Consider the following 22,947-nt stretch of genomic DNA (forward strand, 5'->3'; position numbering starts at 1 on the left):
GAGTTACCATTTCCTTTTCCAGGGGATCTTTCTGACCCAGGGATTGAACCCAAGTCTACTGCATTGGAAGGTGGATTCTTTACCACCGAGCCACCTAGGAAGCCCCCTTATCAAATTACTAATGGCATTTTTTCACAGTACTAGAACAAAAAATTTTATTATTTGTATGGAACACAAAAAACCTCAAATAGCAAAAGCAATCTTGAGAAAAAAACAAAAAAATGGAGCTGCAGGAATCAGGCTCCCTGACCTCAGACTATATTCCCTGACTTCAGACTGTACTATATTTCTATACAAAAAAAGAAATATGGATCAATGGAACAGGATACAAAATCCAGAAATAAATCCACAAACCTACAGTCACCTAATCTATGACAAAGGAGGCCAGAATACACAACGGAGAAGACAGTCTCTTCAATAAGTGGTGCTGGGAAAATTAGATAGCTACATGTAAAAGAATGAAATTAGAACACTCTAACACCATACACAAAAGTAAACTCAAAATGGATTAAAAACCTAAATGTAAGGCCAGACCCTATAAAAGTCTTAGAGGAAAACAGGCAGAACACACTTTGACATAAATTTCAGCAAGCTGTTCTTTGGCTCATCTCCTATAGGAGGGGTCGCCAACACTGGGTGTTAGGGGACCTGGGCTGCAGGAGTTGAATGGCAGGTGAAACTAGAACCCTCCTCCCCAGTCCATGGAAAAATTGTCTTCCATGACACCAGTCCCTGGTGCCAAAAGGTTGGGGACTGCAGTCCTAGAGTAATGAGAATAAAAATAAAAACAAACAAATGGGACCTAACTAAAATTAAAAGCTTTTTGAACAGCAAGGGAAATCATAAACAAAAAGAGAACACGCAGAATGGGAGAAAATACTTGAAAACGAAGCAACTGAAACAGGGTTAATCTCCAAAATATACAAACAGCTCAATATAAAAAAACACAACTCAATCAAAAACTGGGTGGAAGACCCAAATAGACATTTTTCCAAAGAAGACATACAGATGGCCAAAAAACACATGAAAAGAAGCTCAACATTACTAATTACTAGAGAAATGCAAAACAAAACTACAGTGAGGTATCACCTCACACTGGTCAGATTGGCCGTAATCACAAAATCTACAGACAATAAATGCTGGAGAGGGCGTGGAGAAAAGGGAGCCCTCTTGCACTGTTGGTGGGAATGTAATTTGATACAGCCATCATGGAGAAGAATATGGAGGTTCCTTAAAAAACTAAAAATAGAACTATCATCTGACCCAGCAATCCCATTACTAGGCATATACTGAGAGAAAACCATTAATTCAAAAAGATATGCACCCCAATGCTCACTGCAACACTATTTACAATAACTAGAACATGGAAACAGCCTAAATGTCCATCAACAGAGGAACGGAGAAAGAAGATGTGGGGTGTGTGTGTGTGTGTGTATATATATATATAATGGGATATTATTATTCAACCATAAAAAGGAATGAAATTGGGTCATTTGTAGAGATATAGACAGACTGTCATACAGGGTGAAGTCAGAAAGAGAAAAACAAGTATCGTATTACTGCATATATGTGGAATCAGAAAAAAAATTGGTATAGATGATCTTATTTACAAAGCAGAGTAGAAACAGATGTATAAAGCAAATGTATGGCTCTCAAGGGGGAAAGGCAGGTGGGATGAATTGGGAGATTGGGACTGACATATATACACCACCATGTATAAAATAGATAACAAGTAAGAACCTACTGTATAGCACAGGGACCTCTACTCAATGCACTGTCACGACCTAAATGGGAAGGAAGTCAAGAAAGGGGGATATATATATATATAGCCGATTCACTTTGCTGTACAGCAGAAACTAACACAACATTGTAAAGCAACCATACTCCAATTAAAAAAAAATTCTTTTTAAAATTGCATAAAAATACTTAGGAATAAACCTGACCAAGGAGTTGAAAGACTTACATGCCAAGAATTAGAAGAAAAGCACTTATTAAGGAAACTGAAGATGATGCAAAGAAATGGAAAGGTATCCCGTGCTCTCGGACTAGAAAAATTAACATTATTGAAATGGCCACACAACCCAAATCAAACTACAGACTTAATGCAATCCCTATTAAATTCCCCATGAGATTTTTCACAGAAATCAGATCAGATCAGTCGCTCAGTCGTGTCCGACTCTTTGCGACCCCATGAATCACAGCACGCCAGGCCTCCCTGTCCATCACCAACTCCCGGAGTTCACTGAGACTCATGTCCATCGAGTCAGTGATGCCATCCAGCCATCTCATCCTCTGTCATCCCCTTCTCCTCCTGCCCCCGATCCCTCCCAGCATCAGAGTCTTTTCCAATGAGTCAACTCTTCGCATGAGGTGGCCAAAGTACTGGAGTTTCAGCTTCAGCATCATTCCTTCCAAAGAAACCCCAGGGCTGATCTCCTTCAGAATGGACTGGTTGGATCTCCTTGCAGTCCAAGGGACTCTCAAGAGTCTTCTCCAACACCACAGTTCAAAAGCATCAGTTCTTCAGCGCTCAACCTTCTTCACAGTTCAACTCTCACATCCATCCATGACCACAGGAAAAACCATAGCCTTGACTAGATGAACCTTTGTTGGCAAAGTAATGTCTCTGCTTTTGAATATGCTATCTAGGTTGGTCATAACTTTCCTTACAAGGAGTAAGTGTCTTTTAATTTCATGGCTGCAGTCACCATCTGCAGCGATTTTGGAGCCCAGAAAAATAAAGTCTGACACTGTTCCCACTGTTTTCCCATCTATTTCCCATGAAGTGATGGGACCGGATGCCATGATCTTTGTTTTCTGAATGTTGAGCTTTAAGCCAACTTTTTCACTCTCCCCTTTCACTTTCATCAAGAGGCTTTTGAGTTCCTCTTCACTTTCTGCCATAAGGGTGGTGTCATCTGCATATCTGAGGTTATTGATATTTCTCCTGGCAATCTTGATCCCAGCTTGTGCTTCTTCCAGTCCAGCGTTTCTCATGATGTACTCTGCATAGAAGTTAAATAAACAGGGTGACAATATACAGCCTTGACGTATTCCTTTTCCTATTTGGAACCAGTCTGTTGTTCCATGTCCAGTTCGAACTGTTGCTTCCTGACCTGCATATAGGTTTCTCAAGAGGCAGATCAGCTGGTCTAGTATTCCCATCTCTTTCAGAATTTTCCACAGTTTATGTGATCCACACAGTCAAAGGCTTTGGCATAGTCAATAAAGCAGAAATAGATGCTTTTCTGGAACTCTCTTGCTTTTTCCATGATCCAGCGGATGTTGGCAATTTGATCTCTGGTTCCTCTGCCTTTTCTAAAACCAGCTTGAACGTCTGGAAGTTCATGGTTCACATATTGCTGAAGCCTGGCTTGGAGAATTTTGAGCATTACTTTACTAGCGTGTGAGATGAGTGCAATTGTGTGGTAGTTTGAGCATTCTTTGGCATTGCCTTTCTTTGGGATTGGAATGAAAACTGACCTTTTCCAGTCCTGTGGCCACTGCTGAGTTTTCCAAATTTGCCGGCATATTGAGTGCAGCACTTTCACAGCATCATCTTTCAGGATTTGGAATAGCTCAACTGGAATTCCATCACCTCCACTAGCTTTGTTCGTAGTGATGCTTTCTAAGGCCCACTTGACTTCACATTCCAGGATGTCTGGCTCTAGGTAGAATAATCCTAAAATTTATATGGAACTGTAAAAGACCCAGAAGTGCCAAACCAATACTCAGGAAAAAGAACAAAGTTGTAGGCATAACTATCCCAGACTTCAGACAATACTACAGAGCAATATTAATCAAAAAAACATGGTATTTTGGGCACAAAAACAGACATGTAGCTCAATAGAACGGAACAGAGAGCCCAGAAATAAGTCAGCACATCTATGGTCAATTAACCTTCAACAAAGGGCAACAATATACAACAGAGAAAAGACAGTCTCTTCAGCAAGTGGTGATGGGAAAGCTGGACAGTCACATGTAAATCAATGAAGTTAGAACGCAACCTCATACCGAGCCCAAAAATAAACTCCAAATGGCTTGAAAGACATGACACCACAGAACTCCTAGGAGAGAACATAGGCAAAACAGTGACACAAATTGCAGCAATGTTTCCTTACGTCAGTCTCTAAGGCAACAGAAACAGAAGCAAACAAAAACAAATGGGACCTAATCAAATTTTAAGGTTTTGAACAGCAAAGGAAACCCTAAACAAAATGAAATAGTCTATGGAACGGGAGGAAATATTTGCAAATAATGCAACTGACAAGGGCTTAACTTCTAAAATACAGAAATAGCTCATATAACTCCATAACAAGAAGCAAACAACCCAATAAAAAATGGGCAGAAAACTGAATAGATATTTCTCCAAAGAAGACATAGCCAATAGGAACATGCAAAGACGCTCAACATCACTGAGAGAAATGCAAATCGAAACTATAATGAGGTTATCATGTCACACTGGTCAGAATGGCCATCATTAAAAAGTTTACAAATAAAAATGCTGGAGAGGGTATATATAGCAAAGGGAATCCTCGTACATTGTTGGGAGTGAAAATTGATTCATTATGGAAAACAGTATAGAGGTTCCTTTAAAAACTAAAAATAGAAAAATAGAAATACCATATGATCCTGCAATCCCATGCCTGTGTAGATACCCAGAGAAAACTCTAATTAAAAAAAAATACATGTACTGCAATATTTGCAGCAGCACTATTTACAATGGCCAAGGCAAGGAAGAAATCTAAAAGTCCATTAACAATTTAATGGATAAAGGGGCTGTGATATATGTATATAAATAATATATATTATATATATATAAGGGTACTGTTCAGCCATAAAAATGAAATAATGCCATTTGTAGCAACATGAATGGACCTAAGTGAAGTCACTGCAGATGGTGATTGCAGCCATGAAATTAAAAGACGCTTACTCCTTGAAGGAAAGTTATGACCAACCTAGATAGCATATTCAAAAGCAGAGACATTACTTTGCCAACAAAGGTCCATCTAGTCAAGGCTATGGTTTTTCCAGTGGTCATGTATGGATGTGAGAGTTGGACTGTGAAGAAAGCTGAGCGCCGAAGAATTGATGCTTTTGAACTGTGGTGTTGGAGAAGACTCTCGAGAGTCCCTTGCACTGCAAGGAGATCCAACCAGTCCATCCTAAAGGAGAGCAGTCCTGGGTGTTCATTGGAAGGACTGATGCTAAAGCTGAAACTCCAGTACTTTGGCCACCTCATGCGAAGAGTTGACTCATTGGAAAAGACTCTGATGCTGGGAGGGATTGGGGGCAGGAGGAGAAGGGGATGACAGAGGATGAGATGGCTGGATGGCATCACTGACTCGATGGATGTGAGTTTGAGTGAACTCCGGGAGTTGGTGATAGACAGGGAGGCCTGGCATGCTGCAATTCATGGGGTTGCAAAGAGTCAGACATGACTGAGCGACTGAAGTCAGGAAAAGAAAGACAAATACCATATCACTTATATGTAGAATCTAAAATATGATACAAATGCACTTATTTACCACCAAAACAGACTCAGACATAGAAAACAAATTTATGGATACCAAAGGGGGAAGGGGGTGAGGGGAGGGATAAATTAGGAGTTTGAGATTAGCAAATACAAACTACATATAAACAGATACTAGTATATAAACAACAAGGTCCTACTGTATAGCCCAAGGAATTAAATTCAATATCCTGTAACAAACCATTGGAAAAGACTATGAAAAAGATATATGTGCATATGTATGTGTGTGTGTATATATACACAAAACAATTACTTTGCTGTACACCAGAAACTAACACAACATTGTAAATCAACTATTCTTCAATTTAAGAAAAGCAAATACAGATCACTTAAAGGCAAGGAAATTCACACAATCTGTTATCAAAATCAGCATTCTAAGTAAACTTGTTCTCTCAAGAGAGGAACAAAATCTAGTCCTGTACCAGCCTACTTTTAATAAAATCCATTTACTTAGTTTAATATAATCTCAGCCTGACCATTCATAAAACTCCTTTTTCAGGACTCCCTTTCCACAAACCTTCCACAGCTTTCTGTATCCATCTTAGCTTTGTCCTTTATTTTTTTCCCGATCTAGAAACAACCAGCTCCAGAACCAAATCCCTTTCTTTTTCTTAACAAGATGCAATTCCTTTCCTCATACCTTCTTTTACTTAAAACATATATCCTATTTTCCTACTGTATACTGAAGTGTTTCCTTTATTATTCTAACCGCTTTAATTACATATTTAAATTAGAATCAACTCTTACGAGTCTTAATCTCTAGTGAAAACCAAGAAGTATTTATAAACATTTACATTAGCATTCTGTAGTTTGGCAAACAAATACCAATAATAATCTCTAAAAACATGTGCTTTTAATAGAAAACATCTCAGTGGCACCATGTAGTAATAGTCCTAAACACATTTAGTTTCTCTGTAAAGGGAAGCCAACATCCAGTTATTAATGTTTCATTAATTTTGCTTGCTAATGACTTAACTATAAAATAAACTTCCATTATTTAACTTAATTTAGCACAACTCTGAAATTTCAAGTTACCACATTATCTAGAGAAATCATTTTTAAGTAGACATTCCTAAAACAATTATTTGTAAAAAGTTCACCCAAAAGCTGTTATTTTATTTGCATGTAATTTACATATAAGAATTTCATCATACAAGGTAATTAAATGTTTCTTTCTGTTGACAAATTGCAACAAAAGTAACAAATTTATCTATCCTCAGTAATCTGCTGCTACTGCTAAGTCGCTTCAGTTGTGTCCGACTATGTGCGACCCCAGAGAAGGCAGCCCACCAGGCTCCGGCGTCCCTGGGATTCTCCAGGCAAGAACACTGGAGTGGGTTGCCATTTCCTTCTCCAATGCATGAAAGTGAAAAGTGAAAGTGAAGTTGCTCATTCGTGTCCGACTCTTAGCGACCCCATGGACTGCTGCCCACCAGGCTCCTCCATCCATGGGATTTTGGTAGAACAAAATATATGTCTGTATTGATTCTACCAAACTTATACTGGCTTCAATACCAGATATTACACTATATCTTAGCCAAAAGGCCAAGAAGCGACAATACCAGATACTAATTAGATATTACATATTTCCTAGACCAAGTGAACCTGCAATTTTTCTGGCTAGCATCTTTTATACTTAGCAGTATTGTGTAAGCACTTACTTTTAACTCAAATAGAGCATTTTTACAAGTTAATTTTTACAAATACATCAAGACAGAACCAGGGATTTCAATTTTTCTGCTTGAGTTTAAAATATATATTTTTCTTCAGCCTCAGGAACACAGATTACTAGGTAAGTTCCTGAGGTTCCAGGCCGATATATTCATCTCAAAGACACAAGAGAAATGCAGCTTCCTCCTTACAAACTGTCCGGCCACCTTGACCATTTTCAGAAACGTTCCCCCAGTTTCCAAACACCCAATTCAATTGAAACAAACAAGTTATAGAAAAGAATATATCTATCATTTGCTCAGAATCACATGCCTCAATTTCAGCAAAACCAGGACGAGAGAACAGGATTTTGACTTAGGTATGGAAACACACACCCCCTCTCCCCCCAAGATATTAATAAAAGCCAAAGCTATGGAAAATGCTCACTTTGATATGATAGCAGAACGGCTGAAGCCTCTGTTCTCCAGATCTCAAGGAGAACTGAGACCCACAGTGCTGACAACAAAAACATCACTGTCTTTCATTTCTGATAGCATAGCTGAAGTTCTCCCAGTTTCGCAAAGTTCACCCGTAGGGGGATTTTAAGATGGAAAACAGAGATCTGAATACCCATAATTAACTCTTCACCGCAGGTGTTGTGAAATCTACCGCAATGCCAAACGGTCTCTCAGGGTCAAAGTTTCCTAGCCCCAGAGAGGTAGAACCTCAGTCCCATCAGAGATGAGGCTGAAGGAAAGTCCAAGGGGGGAAAGACCCAAGTTAAGTTCTACCTCAGGCAAGACCAACGTTATGGCGCTGGGTACCCGGGCGTCATCATACTCGAGCGCCATTACTCACCGAAGACGTCTCGGTCGGCCACTACGAGGGCCTCATTTCCATCACCTCTAAACTCCGAAGTGCCAAGGGCCAGGGACGCCCGCCGGCCAGTTCTGGGGGTGACTTGGAGGCAAAGGTTCTCAGCCAGCCGCTGGCTAGGTCCCGGGAGACGCCGCCGCCGCTGCGGGTTCTGACACACCACAGGCGAGGCGTCCACGCGCGAGGAATCCACGCGAGACAGGCCTCCACGGACTCCTCGCTCATGCTCAGTAAAAGCCAAGCCGTTGACACCTGGTTGTAGTGAAGGAAAGTATAGCTTTACGCAGGGAGGACAGGTGGCTCGTGGTAAACCCGCCCCCCCCCCCCCCCCCCCCCCCCCCCCCCAGCTCCTCGAGCTCCTTGAGCTCCAGGCTTCCAGCAAATCATTTAGAAAAGACCAGGTGAGGGAGGGGCGTCCCAGGGTACCTGATCAGCTCCCGACAATTCTCTGATTGGTTGATTGTGACCAATCCTGAAGGGCCAGAAGGTCGAGGGCTACGTGCTCGTGATCTTCAAGTCCTTAATTTCTTCCATGTGGTGGCGGGTTTTAGGAGATGAAAAACTACCCAGGAAATATGCATCAGGTACTGTTATGTAGGTACTTAAGAGAGGAGCTAAAGCAGAGGATTTGGGGGAGGGGTCTGTCCTGGGATTGCCCCCTAGGGTCCTGCTGAATTAAAATACATAACTTTGATTCATTTGTTTTTTGGTACCATGTGATGGTCCATTCTCCTGATGATAACTTACATTGTTTCCATATCTCACTGCAAAAGGATCTCTCAAGACACTGACTACCAACATACCAATTAACTTTTCTTCCACCTAATTTCTCTAGAAGTTTCTCCTAAAAGCAGAATCGCTCTACCATAGAATGTACATTTTCGACCTTATGGTCAAGTTTTAAGGATACTCCTGAGTCATAAAAATGAAGTGTGTAACATTTTGCCTATGAGTTTTGTTAAAGTGGATCAGAAGCCATGAAGATGATTATGATGAAGATTACACAATTGAATTTGGGATTAGGACTGGCGTAAAAAGGTTGCCAACATTATAATTCAATACTCTCAGTGTTTGGGTTGTTTGATACTTAGTCACAGTAAGGCACAACTATAAATTCCTACTTAAGATGACCCACTGTCTTGGTTTGTCCATGACTTAAAGGTCTTATGGGATGTGATAATTTCAATGCTGTAACAGGAGTGTCCCAAGTTAATGACTGGTCATTCAGTCCCCTATTTGACCACACTTGTTCTTTTTGGTGTGGTCCTGACAGTCTATGAGAACAGATACACATGTAGAATTAAGATGAGACAATATTCTGAGACAAAAGAAATAAAAAGGAATGTAAAAGCTGGGTGAAAATAATTAGTAATTTCAACTTTAGTAGTGTTCCCTTGTTGAAGACACCAATTTATAGGCTCCTCTGCCTCTTCCCAGGTGGTTTCCCAGGTGGCTCAGTGGGTAAAGAATTTGCCTGCAATGCAGAAGACACAGGAAGATGTGAGTTTGATCCCCGGGTCGGGAGGAGCCCCTGGAGGAGGGCATGGCAACCAACTCCAGTATTCTTTCTTGCTTGAAGAATCCCATGGACAGAGGAGCCTGGTAGGCTACAGTCCATAGGGTCTCAAAGAGTCCGACATAACTGAAGCAACTGAGCACGCAGGCGTGCTGCGTCTTTCTGCCTCACGCAGAGGTTCTGTCTTCAGGGAGCATCAAAATCACCTTCAGGGCTGCTAAAACACAGATCACTGGGACCCACCCCAGTTTTAACAAAGTGCCTGAGTGGTGAAAATGCTGCTGCTTCAGGACCACAGCCTGAGAACCACGGGACTGGAGATTCAGATGAAGGTTTTCAAGGTTCAGTAGGACTTCCCTCTTAAGACCTCTCCAGGCAGAGTGAATCCACGGCCTTCTGTCCTTCCTCCCAAGTGGAAATTACCACTGTTGCAATCACTTTATCACACCAGGTTGAAATACTTTGCTTAAACACCAACCTGCCTCTTCTGTGAGCTGTTGAAAGGTGGCTTTCACCTTTCTGAGCCTGTCCCAACCTCAAATGAATGCTGGGACAGCAGTGGTGATTAATAAACCTCCTTTGGTTTAATAAACCAAGGACTGGAAGCTGGTTGGGAGTAAATTCTCAATAGTGCCAATGATGATCATTCCAGACGATGACAATGAAGAGGAGGAGGGCGTGGATCACACTAGCCCATCAGCCTGACCACCCGGTATGTAATAAGGACCCTCTCACAGAATTCTGAGCGCAAGTTCTCTCCTCTGGGAACCTGGGGGTGAATTCCTATTACTAACACATTCCCTGAGCTGAATCTACCACAAGGATTTTGATCTCAGAAGAGGTCCAGCTGTGTATCCTGACTCCATCCCTCTGACCTACTGTATCCCTTCTGCCAAAAACAATCAAACAAAAAACCTGGGGCTAGGGATGGATTAAAATGATTTGTTCCTATGGTATGCTTTAGAGAGTGCCGAGATACCTCCTCTACTGGCCTCTACTTGTCCCAGATTTCTACCGTTAGAGATTCATTCCTTTGGGTTTGTATGTTGTCAGGGAGAGAGAACCTTGTCTAACCATCCTAGACAGATTTGATGCCCTCACTAGATTAGGAGGATCTCAAGGAATATGTCTCATTTACTACTTTGTTCTTAATGCTTAGCACAGTCTTTGGCACACAAATAACTGCTCAAGAAGTGTTTGAATGGATCCTTGGATACCAATAGCAGTCCAGGCTGGAGAGGGTGGTGGAGCCTAAGAGTCCTCCAGGCTTGGCTGTCACTGCCTCACTCTGTTAAGAGGGAAAGTCCTTTTCCCGGGGCCTAGTTTTCCCGTGGGAACACTGAGAGTATAGATAGAAGGTCTCATCTGATCTCTGCCTACTTCATACCACAGCCATGGTGTTCCAGCCTCTGGGCTTTTCACCTTTAAAAGGCCAGGTGTCTTCCTATGCCTGGACTACTTTCACTTCCTTTCCCTGAGATTTTCTGGGTTTCTTTTAAGTCTTCCCACGGACATCTCCTCAGAGAGGATGAGCTGGTACCTCCCCAACTAATGTTATTCTGTATCTGAGCAAAGAATGATTACAACTTGCGAGTTTTTCTTTGTCTTCTCTGCATCTGAACTTTCAGTAGTCTAAGATTCCTGGAGACATGGGATGGTGCGAATCCTAGACACCTAACACCGTGCGGGGCCCCTAGGAGGTGCTCAGGGATTAATGGGGATTACTGTGAAGAAAGCTGAGCACCGAAGAATCGATGCTTTTGAACTGTGGTGTTGGAGAAGACTCTTGAGAGTCCCTTGGATGGTAGGAGATCCAGCCAGTCCATTCTAAAGGAGATCAGTCCTGGGTGTTAATTGGAAGGACTGATGCTGAAGCTGAAACTCCAATACTTTGGCCACCTCATGCGAAGAGCTGATTCATTGGAAAAGACCCTGATGCTGGGAGGGATTGGGGCAGGAGGAGAAGGGGATGACAGAGGATGAGATGGCTGGATGGCATCACCGACTCGATGCACGAGTTTGGGTGAACTTCGGGAGTTGGTGATGGACAGGGAGGCCTGGCCTCCTCATGGGGTCGCGAGGAGTCAGACAAGACTGAGAGACTGAACTGAACTGAATCTGAATTGAAGCAGAAATCAGAGCAGAGGTTGTGTCCCTCCAGAGACGGCCAGCAGATGTCGCCACAGACCGGGAGGAGGCGAGGCGGTGCGGTGGGCGGGCCTCCCGCGGGGCGGCCTCACCTGGTGGCGGCCTCACCTGCCCGCCCCGCCCCCCGCGGAAGCCAAGAGCCCGGGCTCTGGCGTCACCTGGACAATTGGGAAAGCGGCGCCCGGAGCCACGAGGAGGGGAGATGAAAGGCGGGTGGCGGGTGCGGGCCGCCTGCAGCGCCAGGTGAGAGCTGGCAGCCCCGCCCCGCGCCTGGGGACCAGGTGAGTCAGGCTCCCTGGCCCCGCGGGTGGAGGGAGGTGGCCAGGCTGGCACCCGGATGTTCGTGCTCCTTGGCTCTCATCCCCACTGGGTGACTCTGCTCAAGTCCCTTCCCTCTCTGGGCCCCAGCATTCTCTGTCTTTGCCAAATCCCTGAAGTGCTTTCCTGTGATTCTGAGTAATAATTTTCATTCATCAAGCACTATGTTGTGTACATGTCCCATTCCAGCCTCAGCATAGCTCTCTGAGGTCAGTAGTTTTCTTACCTCCATTTTACAGAGGAGGCCTGAAAGAGCATCAGAGAGGTGAGGTCACTTGTTCAGGGTCACACAGCATCCACTTAGCAAGTCGCAGACTAGGGATTTGAATTCAGGTCTGCCTGCAGAGACAGCTCTGACCTTGTTCCTTCCCTTGCTTGTGCACAAAGTTCTGACCTTCTGAGAGACACACCATATTTTTAGTTGAATTTGTATTCATTTTCAACCTTTCTGTGTGTGTGTGTGGTAAAATATACATTACAAAATTTAGCATTTTGAAGTGTGCAATTCAGTGGCATTTAGTACCTTCACAATGTTGTGCAACCACCACCTGGATCTAGGGCCGGAACATTTCCATTTCCTTTTAGAAACTCGGACCCAGTGAACAGTCTATTCTCCCTCCTCCCAGCCCCCAGCAGCAACTGATCTGCTTTCTGTCTCTATGGATTTGACCATTCTGGATATTTAATTGTGGCTCAGTCTTCATTCTGTACCAGGCCATCCTTGTGCGTTCTCACAGGATGCCAGGAAATCATCATCCTTGTCCCCAGACTTGGCTGCAAGTAGGAATCACCTGATGACTTAAAAATGAAGCAAAACAAGAAATCGCAGATTCCTGGCTCTCATGCCCAGACTTCCTGACTTAATTGACCTGTGATCTGATGAAGGTATCAGAGTTTTGGAAGATCCCAAGTGTTTCTACTGGGCAGCAAAGTTCAAGAACCCCTGCTCAGAACCTTCTGGCTCATGGAGCATCATTCCTTTTACAGGCAGAAAAGCTGAGGTCCAGAGACAGCCTTCCTGGCTCACACAGAACGTCTGTGGCTGAGCCAAGACTGGAACTAGAATTCCTGCTTCTCACTCACATTGCTCTCATCCCACTGCTTTTCTAGGTATGTAATGTCTTCTGCCTCAGTTTCCTCATTTATTACATGTGGACCTTAACTGTACCTCCTCATAGGGTGGTTGTCTGACCAACTGAGATTATACCTGTGAAGTGCTCAAAGTGGGGCTTGGTTTACAGCAAATGATATGCATTTACTGTTGCTGTTGTTATCATGTACTTGGGGTACAGAAACGAGTGAGGTGCAGGAAGGCTGTGAGCTCATGAAGGCCAGGGCCGAGGGCTCCTCCCTCTGTGCCCAGCATCCGGGGCAAACCCTGACATTTCATAGAAGTAAGTGTTCTCAGTGTGGGGAACAGGCTCTTGGCTGGGCTCACTGACCCTCTCTGCGCTGGCACTGGCTGACCCCCTTGCCTCTTCCGCCACCCTGGCCTTACTCTGCAGACCCGGGACACTGAGACCTACACAATCAACCAGCCTGGAGCCATCGAAGGGTCCACTCTTTAGACAGCTGTGGGCATGTCTTGTAGTTGTGACTTGACCTTATTGTCCTTTTAGGGGCAGGAGTCAGGTCTCCTGTACCCCCTACTGTGTCAGGCATGTGGACCTGGAACACAGTAAGCATCTTATAAGTCTCACCTGAGGCTCTGACTGACCTTCAGTTCCTGGGGGCACTGGGGACAGGATCCTCTCTGCCCCCGCCTTTTGCTCTTTCCATGTGTACATCCAGGTGTTGGGCACTGCCAACCTCTTCCTTGATGCTCCTGCTAACAGAACCTCTTCACTTGCGGGAAAAAAAGGGGCGTGTCAAGTTTGCAGGGAAGCTGGGCCCAGCCCCAGGGATGAAATATCGCGAGACTCTGCGTAGTCACGGTAAACCCAGTCCCGTTGCCTAGGTATCCTTGGCTTCTGGGTACCGACGTGATCCAGTTCTGGTCAGCGGGACCTGATGGCAGCTCTGGGACTGTGGGGGGTTCCGGGAAATGTCCCTTCCCCCACCCCCACTGCTTTTGGAGGCTGGCAGGCGAGGGCTACCGTGGAGCTGAGTCTAGGAATAGAGGACTAGAGAGTTGCAGTGATATTGATCCAGAACTTTGGCCTCCCTGAGCTCGCGAACCCCGGCAGCCTGCTCTGGACTTGATAGGTGGGAAATTGTACTTGGTTGTTTAAGGTGATCTAGTCTGTGACCTGCAGTTGAGCACACCCTAACTGAGCACACACAACTCTTCCCAGCCCAGGTCCTTGCTCTGTTTGAAGACAGAAGGAGAGCCCAAAGCCCTGGGTTCCTTTCATCACTTTTTTTCTCCCTTGACTTCAAGGTACGCAGTGATAATACCTCCTGGGGTTTATTACCACTAATAACAAGCACATTTATAAATACTAACATTTTTTACATTTTCTCTGTGTTAGCTCTTTATGCGGGATGTTTAATGCTCACACGGTGTGGATCCTAGAACATGCTTACAGATGAGGAAGCCTCGGACTCAGGGAAGTTCTGTAGATTGGTGATTCAGAGCTTGGTCCTGTTTCCTGAAGCTGACAAATCCTGTTCTCCCTGCAAATCGGCCTCGCTCATGTCCAGACCCCAACTCATTCCTTTATTCCCGTTTTTCTCCTTGTGCGATTCTTGCACATGGTAGGTGCTTGAGAGAGAGAGCGTGTGATATTCATTGTCTGCTGTCTTACATCACCAGCCATTTACCAACCAGGGCAAGCAGAGCACCCCATGTTTAGAGGGGTGCACGTGTGTGTGTCTGTTGGGGAGTGGGTGTTTAGTTGGAGAAAATGGGCCTTGTCCACAGTAAAAATAACAACTCCCATTAATCGAAGGGGTACCTAAGGTACCAGGTCTTGTGCTTTACATATTTTTGTTTAAGGTCTACAGTAGCTCTAGGGAATTTTTTCAGGAATCTCAAGCCTCTGGGGCATCAAGTGGTTTGCCCAGTCACCCAGAGCAGATGGGAACCAGGTCTGTGTGTCTGGAACTTGTGTCTCGGCCCAGAGCAGAGAAGGTCAGCATGTCCGGAGCCAGAGGGAGGGTCCCTCCTCTGTAGGGAAGCTTCACTGGGCAGGAAGCACCTGAACTGAGTCTGGAAGGATGGGCTAGACTCCCAGAGCAGGATAGGGCTTGGGCAAACTCGTGGAGATGACACAGTGTCTGTTTCATTGGGAAATTGGGGATTATTATGAAAAAAACCATTGCCTCCGCCAGTTGGCCCCTGTGTACCTCTTGTGATAGAAGGTATTGATTATGGGAGGGGAGTTTGGGGCAGAATGCATATAAGTATATGTATGGCTGAGTCCCTTTGCTGTTTAATTGAGACAATCACATTTTAAATTGGCTATACCCCAATACAAAATAAAAAGTTAAAAAAAGATGCAATGGAGACGCAGACATAGAGAACAGACTTATGGACACAGCAGGGGTTGCTTAGGAAGGAAAAAGTGAAAGTCGCTCAGTCATGTCTGACTCTTTGTGACCCCATGGACTATACAGTCCGTGGAATTCTCCAGGCCAGAATGCTGGAGTGGGTACCTTTCCCTTCTCCAGGGGATCTTCCCAACCCAGGGATCAAACCCACGTCTCCCTCATTGCAGGTGGATTCTTTACCAGCTGAGCTACCAGGGAAGCCCAAGGAAGGAGAGGGTGGTACAAATGGAGAGAGTAGCATGGAAACATATACACTGCTGCTGCTGCTGCCGCTAGGTCACTTCAGTCGTGTCCGACTCTGTGCGACCCCATAGATGGCAGCCCACTAGGCTTCCCCGTCCCTGGGATTCTCCAGGCAAGAACACTGGAGTGGGTTGCCATTTCCTTCTCCAGTGCATGAAAGTGAAAATTGAAAGTGAAGTCGCTCAGTCGTGTCCGACTCTAGCGACCCCATGGACTGCAGCCTACCAGGCTCCTCCGTCCATGGGATTTTCTAGGCAAAAGTACTGGAGTGGGATGCCATTGCCTTCTCCGAACATATACACTAGCATTTGTAAAATAGATGGCCAGTGGGAATTTGCTGTATGACTCAAGGAATTCAAACCAGGGCTCAGTGACAACTTAGAGGGGTGGGATGAGGTGGGAGGGGGGAGGGAGTCTCCGGAGGGAGGGGACATATGTATACCTATAGCTGATCCTTGTTGATGTATGGCAGAGACCAACACAATATTGTAATTATCCTGCAACTAAAAAGAACTTTTAAAAAAGACGGACATAGGAAAAATACAGGCTTTAGATCTTTTGAGTTTAAAAAAAAAAAAAAGAGGTATTGATTAGAATAGCAGCTTAGGTTCCATGATGCCACTGGTTTCTGAAGGGCAACGCCCGGGTGAGTATCTATTCTTCTGGCTCCCCTGAAGAGAATGTTTATTCTGCTGTTGGCAACAGAAGATGAGAAAGGCAGTTGTTAATACCTCTGTGTTGATTTCCTTCAATTAGAATTCACTGAGCACCAGACCCTGCCTTAGCAGGACTCACAATCCGGTAGAGGGGACCTGCCTGAAAATGACCCCTGTGTCAGTTTCATCAGCCACCCTGCCCTTCAGCAAGGCCATGCATTTGATTTACAATTGTTTGTTTCTTTTAATCCTTGGAGCAGCCTCGCTGGTAGGGAGGGGTCCTTTCTCACTTTAACTCAGGAGATGAGGATAGGGGCCAAGCAGTCACGTGACTTAATCAAGCACCTGAAGCTAGTCGGTTCCTAAGGCGCTGAGACCCTGCCCCAGGTGTTTGGGGTTCTAAAGTTCAAATTCTTCCAGTTACCTGCATTGCATGATAACCCAAGCATGTGGGCTTTCAAAGAATGCCCACAATCTGGGCTGTAAAAAACAAAAAACCGCCAGGAGAACAATTGCTGAGGCTGAATTCAAGCTACTGACTCACAGAACTCCTGACTGTAACCTTCTGCTTCCAGCATGCACCTGGAGCATCCTTCAGATGGGCCGGCTATGCTGGTTAGGACAACTGCAAGAGGACCCTGGGTGTCCTGGGCCCTGGAGGGCTTTCTGAGTGTGACTCGATGAACCCCATCTATGAAATGGGTCTGGCTATCGCTTGCGTCTCATGTCCACAGCTCTGGGTTCTGCACATTCGGGGAGGCTGGGGCCCAGTCTTGCGGCAGGTAGGTTTCTTCTCTGTATGTGGGTCACTGCGGGGATGAGGCTGGCCCGGGTGGGGCAGACTCTCTGCTCCTGCCTCCCCTCCACGCTCAGAAGCTTTCAGGGTGATTAGTTCCCCTCCTGGAGGGATCCTGTTACGGTTCTACCAGGAGGGCCTCTGAAAGTCCTACCTGCGATAAGAAGGCTGCGTCTCAGTTAATCTCCCAGCTTAGAGGCCATGTTTGAATATTTAAGAAATGGTTTCCAGGCTTGGGGCTGGGAGGAGGGAGTGGTACACGGGGCCTGGCCTAGTGGGTTTTGAATGCATGTATCCTCAGAGGCCTTTTCTGCTCTTCAGGCCCATGGGGCCTGGTGTCTCCCAAGTCGTTCCTTTAGGTTGAAGTTCACTTGTACCTGGACCAGGGGGCCTGACTGGGGATTGTATTTATGGAGAAGCCCAACTGGACTCCGGCCATGTACTGGAAGCAGTGCCAAGTCCGAGGGCCAGTGTCCAACCCTACTCCCAGCCCCAACAGTTCCAGGCCTGTGTGTCTTGACTGTCTGCTCTCTCCCTCAGTTGGCAGACTCCTGGCAGGACCCACTGGGAGTAGAAGTTCAAGAAGGGAGCCAGCCATGAGTGAACACCAGCTACATGCATTCTGAGTGGGTAAGCCTGGCTGTCTGGCTGAGCTGGGTTTGAATTTTTCTTTACTGCTTTCATGCTGTGTGTTCCTGGGCAAGTCACTTAACTGCTCTGAGCTTTCATCGTTTCCTTTGGGAAGTGGGTCCTATAGGATGTACTTCACGTGGCTCTTTTTAGACTTTCATAGGCTTTAAAGTGCCTGCTAGTAGGTTAGTTTTTTTTTTTTTAATAGACTATTTAGTTGAAAAATTGTGTATTCATTTGTAAAACTTGCTGGTTGGAACTCACCCCTGTGCTGCTGCTGCTAAGTCGCTTCAGTTGTGCCCAGCTTTTAGCAACCCCATGGACTATAGCCTACCAGGCTCCTCAATCCATGGGATTTTCCAGGCAAGAGTACTGGAGTGGAGTGCCATTGCCTTCTTCGACTCACACCTGTAGCCACTGTTTTTTCTAAATGACTCTGCAGTGAGAAGTCAGGAGAAATAGCCAGAAACCTATAGGCCTGGTTCCTGAATTTTTCTGGCTTTGCCCAAAATAGTTAAGATCTGAAAGATCAGTGAAGGTGCTGTGGGTGTTTTCTACATTCATAGGGGAAAGCGGCTTTTCAGTCAACAATATGAAAATAATTGGCTGGAAGAAATTAGGTGAGTTTAACTTCAAAATATATCACCAAGTGTTCCCCCCATAAAACAACCTTCTATTAAGACAATTATATGTAATGTATATTGCAAAATGAAAGTTTCTATTTTTGCATTTGAACAAAACATGAAACTATACTGCATGTTTTATTTCTTAGTCCGTGTTAAGTTGCCACCCCTTCTTTGTGGAAAAAGATGATCTTATATTCTGTGGTGGTGTCCTTTTATTTTTCATGGTTAGAAAACACGCTTTCTCTTAAGAAATGATAGTGGTGACGGTTTTAAGTTTTGGAAACTTATTAGTGAATAGGCAATATACGTAGACAGTTCAAAGGGCTCCAAAGATAAATAAAGTGAATCTCCCTCCCTTCCCTGACTCTCAGTCATCCGTGTCTCTCCCTGAAGGAGGCAGATTCTTTTAAATTGCTCGTAACCTAGTCTAGTCCGTGCATGCTCATGGAAAGAGGGCAACATCGTTCCTAATGGGGCAAAACTTGGTTCTTCGGCAGAGCAGTGAGGGTGGGAGTTAAAAAGATCTTAGATGTTATTTGCGTTATCATTGTGTAGGTACGGTTCCACTTTGTGTCCTGTTCTGGTTTGCTTGGGACCCAGTCATCAGCTGGGTGCACCAAGTATAACATTGTTCCTCTGGGGAAGTGGGATCTGCTTTATGATAACTCGATTGCTTCTATTTTTTGAGGCCATCTCTGGGGTCTTTAAATGAGCTGTGGGGGGTATTAGTGGCTACACCCAATTTCCCTCTTATTGTCTTAGGGCATGTTTACGAGCAAGCTGTACGCTTTGTGCTCATGGAACCTCTTGGATCTCAAGATCAGATCTAGAAATGTGTATTTGCTGATAATGGTGTTCGTTAAAGGTGGCAGGTGAAGGCAGCCCAGGCTTCAGGCTGACTTCCTGCACCTGTGCAGACAGCACTAATCAATCGATCATTGCACACTTTCCTGTGAGATCAGACAGACCTTAGAATCCCACTCAATGTAATGTACTAGGGTGTGGGCAAAGGAGGTGACATGCACTGCAGTTCTGCTATAGTATCTTAGTATACTGTTTCTCACGCTTTGGTATTTTACGGATCAGTGGAATTCCTGAAAAATCAGATGAATTAATGTGAAAGTGTCCCTCCCTCAGTAGTGTCTGGTTCTTTGTGACCCCATGGACTGTAACCCACCAGGCTCCTCTATCCTTGGGTTCTCCAGGCAGGAATACTGGAGTGGGTAGCCATTCCTTTCTCCAGGGGCTCTTCTTAACCTAGAAATTGAACCTGGGTCTCCTGCCTTGCATGCAGATTCTTTGCCATCTGAGCCCTGGACTAATGTTAGGTGTCAACTCTGTTTTGGCAGGTACTGCTGCTGCTAAGTCGCTTCAGTTGTGTCCGATTCTGCGATCCCATAGACGGCAGCCCACCAGGCTCCGCCGTCCCTGGAATTCTCCAGGCAAGAACACTGGAGTGGGTTGCCATTTCCTTCTCCAATGCATGAAAGTGAAAAGTGAAAGTGAAGTCGCTCAGTCGTGTCTGACCCTCAGCCACCCCATGGACTGCAGCCTTCCAGGTTCCTCTGTCCATGGGATTTTCCAGTCAAGAGTACTGGAGTGGGGTGCCATTGCCTTCTCTGTTTGGCAGGTACTAGAAAAATTTAACAAAAGCTGCTGTTTAAAAACCACCATTCATACATTTTTTTTTTTTTTAAGAAAGTACATTTTTAACACCAAAACATTTGGAAAACGCTTTCAGAAGAAAGGACAATAAGCATGATTAGCTTCATTTTAAAAAGAAAAATTTTCTTTCTCTTCTCATTTTGCTCCAGACACCTAAAGTCTTCATTATGAATTGACAGCAGTTCAGATGGTGGTCCAGGTAAAGAGGGAAGCCCCCCACCTCAATGTGTTCAACTCTCTCTGTAGAGGCATTTCTTTACATCTTAGAGTTTTGTAAAGACTCATGTCTGATGGGCCCATAGATACTTCTATTAAAAATCCATATCATTACCTTGGTGGATTGAAAACATATATCTCAGTTCCAACTGAGTGAGTGAGTGTTAGTCGCTCAGTTTTGTCCAACTCTTGCGACTCCATGGACTGGAGCCTGCCAGGCTCCTTTATCTATGGGATATCTCAGGCAGGCATACTAGAGTGGGTTGCCATTTCCTGCTCCAGAGGACCTTCGTGACCCAGGGATTGAGCCCTGGTCTCCTGCATTGCAGGCAGATTCTTTACCAACTGAGCCAACCAGAGAAGCCCCCAGTTCTAACTGGAAGGTCACTAAAAAAGATAGTTAAATAATCTTTAAGAGTACAGACCTACCGTTTCGAAGAGAACAGGAAAGATTAGGTTACAAAAGATCATGACCCTTATCTGGGGTACTTTGTTGCCTTTCTTCTCCAGGCACACCATCAAGAAACTCCAGAAGTCTAGTGATAAAACAGAATGGAGATCAGCCAACTTTTTCTATGAAGAGCCAGAGTTGTATTAATAAATATATTTGGCTTTGCAGGTCACACAGCCTCTGTTGCAACTACTCATCTCGGCCCCTAAACCGGGAAAGCAGCTGCAGATGACACGTGAGCAAATGGGCGTGGCCGTGTGCTAATAAAACTTTGTTAACAAAAACAGTCCGTGGTCTTGCCAATGCTGAGCCACTATCTGTCTCCTGACGTGGTATTGTCTGAGCCAGTGGGTCTCAAAGAGTGGTCCTTGGTCTCCCATCATCAGCGTCACCTGGGAACTTGTTAGAAATACACATTCTTGGGTCCCTACCTCAAGCCTTCTGAACCAGAAACCCTGGGGTGGGACCCAGAAATCTGTGTTTTAGCAAATCCTCCACTTGATTCTGCTACATGCTCAAGTTCAAATTCTGATCAAATTCTTTCTCCATATGCATCTTGGCTGCATATCTTGTCCCTAAGGACACCTTCCCCTACAGCCCTCTTCAGGGAGATTGTGAGTTTCTCCCAGCTCCTGGAGAACTCAGTACCTGCAGATGTGGTGGGTGTACTCTTTGCTTTCCACTGACACTTAAAAACATTAAAATCTTTTTTTAATTGGAGGATAATTGCTTTACAATGTTGTGTTGTCTGTTGTACAACGTGAATCAGCTATATGTATACATAAATCCCCTCCCTCTTGAGCCTCCCTCCCGCACGACTGACACTTTGAAATGATCTCTACTCCTTCCCTCATCAAAACTCCCAGCTAATATGAAGGGCTTTTCAATAAACTCTTGCCTGGCTTGGCAGCTTCTTCTCTGCCCCAGTTTCTACCACTTCTCTGACCATCATGCTTCTGGCTTCAGCCATGACATTGAAGATCAACATTCAACACTCTTCCCTCTCAGTTCCTAGACCTTCTTGGCTCCAGTGATTATTTTCCTTGCCTTTCAACCATCCACTTATGTTGTCATGACTCAGGACTTGACTTAAATGTCACTTTCTCAGAGACACCTTTGCTAAACTAGCTTTCCACAGGCAAGCCAGTCCTTCACTGCAGTATTACCATATTTAACTTATTCCCAGTACTGATTAGCACCTGGAAGTATCTCATTTGACAATTAACCTGCATGTCTGTTGCAATCTTAAATCTAGTTCCCTGAAAATGGAGCCTGTGATGGGAATGTTAGCCAACCAATTTATTAAGAGAGTTCTCTTAGGAGATGAGGCATGAGGGGAAGATGGTAAGTCAGGGGGAAAAAAATCTAAGCAAGAGTATGACCTCAGGGATAGACAAATAGATCAATGCAACAGAAGCCAAATTCACACAGACACAATTTTTAGCAAATGCCCCAATTCCATTAGGAAAGGAAAGTCTTTTCAACTGGATAAATGTTTGAAAAAAGAAACCTCAATTGTTGTTCAGTCACTCAGTCGTATCTGACTCTTTGCAACCCCATGGACTGCAGTACACCAGGCTCCCTGTCCTTCATCATCTCCTGGAGCTTGCTCAACTCATGTCCATTGAGTTGGTGATGCCATAAAACCATCTTGTCCTCTGTCATCCCCTTCTCCTCCTGCCTTAGATCTTTCTCATCATCAGGGTCTTTTTCAATGAGTTGGTTCTTCACATCAAGTGGCGAAAATATTGGAGCTTCAGATCAATCCTTCCAATGAATATTCAGGACTGATTTCCTTTAGGATTGACTGGTTTGATCTCCTTGCATTCCAAGGGACTCTTGAGTCTTCTCTAGCAGCACAGTTCAAAAGCATCAATTCTTTGGCAATCAGCCTTCTTGATGGTTCAACTCTCACATCCATAGATGACTACTGGAAAAACCATAGCTTTGACTAGACGGATCTTTGTTGGCAAAGTAATGTCTCTGCTTTTTAATATGCTGTCTAGGTTTGTCACTGCTTTTCTTCCAAGGAGCAAGCGTCTTTTAATTTCATGGCTGCAGTCACCATCTGCAGTGATTTTGGAGCCCAAGAAAGTAAACTCTTGTCACTGTTTCCATTTTTTCCCCATCT

The 22,947-nt window shown here is 44.7% G+C and overlaps 2 long non-coding RNA genes across 3 annotated transcripts; both read left to right on the forward strand.

The window, feature by feature from the left end:
• Window positions 1-11,879: 11,879 nt before the first annotated feature.
• On the forward strand, window positions 11,880-21,957 carry LOC129630072 (uncharacterized). Of its 2 annotated transcripts, XR_008703493.1 has the most exons (7): window positions 11,880-12,004; window positions 13,029-13,151; window positions 17,008-17,214; window positions 17,769-17,858; window positions 19,834-20,114; window positions 20,299-20,348; window positions 20,985-21,957. It is a non-coding gene; the product is annotated as an uncharacterized LOC129630072 (long non-coding RNA). The 2 variants fall into 2 exon arrangements; XR_008703494.1 differs by lacking the exon at window positions 20,299-20,348.
• Window positions 13,986-14,961, forward strand: LOC129630074 (uncharacterized). The gene is made up of 3 exons (XR_008703497.1): window positions 13,986-14,246; window positions 14,336-14,421; window positions 14,513-14,961. It is a non-coding gene; the product is annotated as an uncharacterized LOC129630074 (long non-coding RNA).
• Window positions 21,958-22,947: the final 990 nt, after the last annotated feature.

The sequence above is a fragment of the Bubalus kerabau genome, chromosome 16 (assembly GCF_029407905.1).
Source record: "Bubalus kerabau isolate K-KA32 ecotype Philippines breed swamp buffalo chromosome 16, PCC_UOA_SB_1v2, whole genome shotgun sequence".
NCBI classification, from domain to species: Eukaryota; Metazoa; Chordata; class Mammalia; order Artiodactyla; family Bovidae; genus Bubalus; species Bubalus kerabau.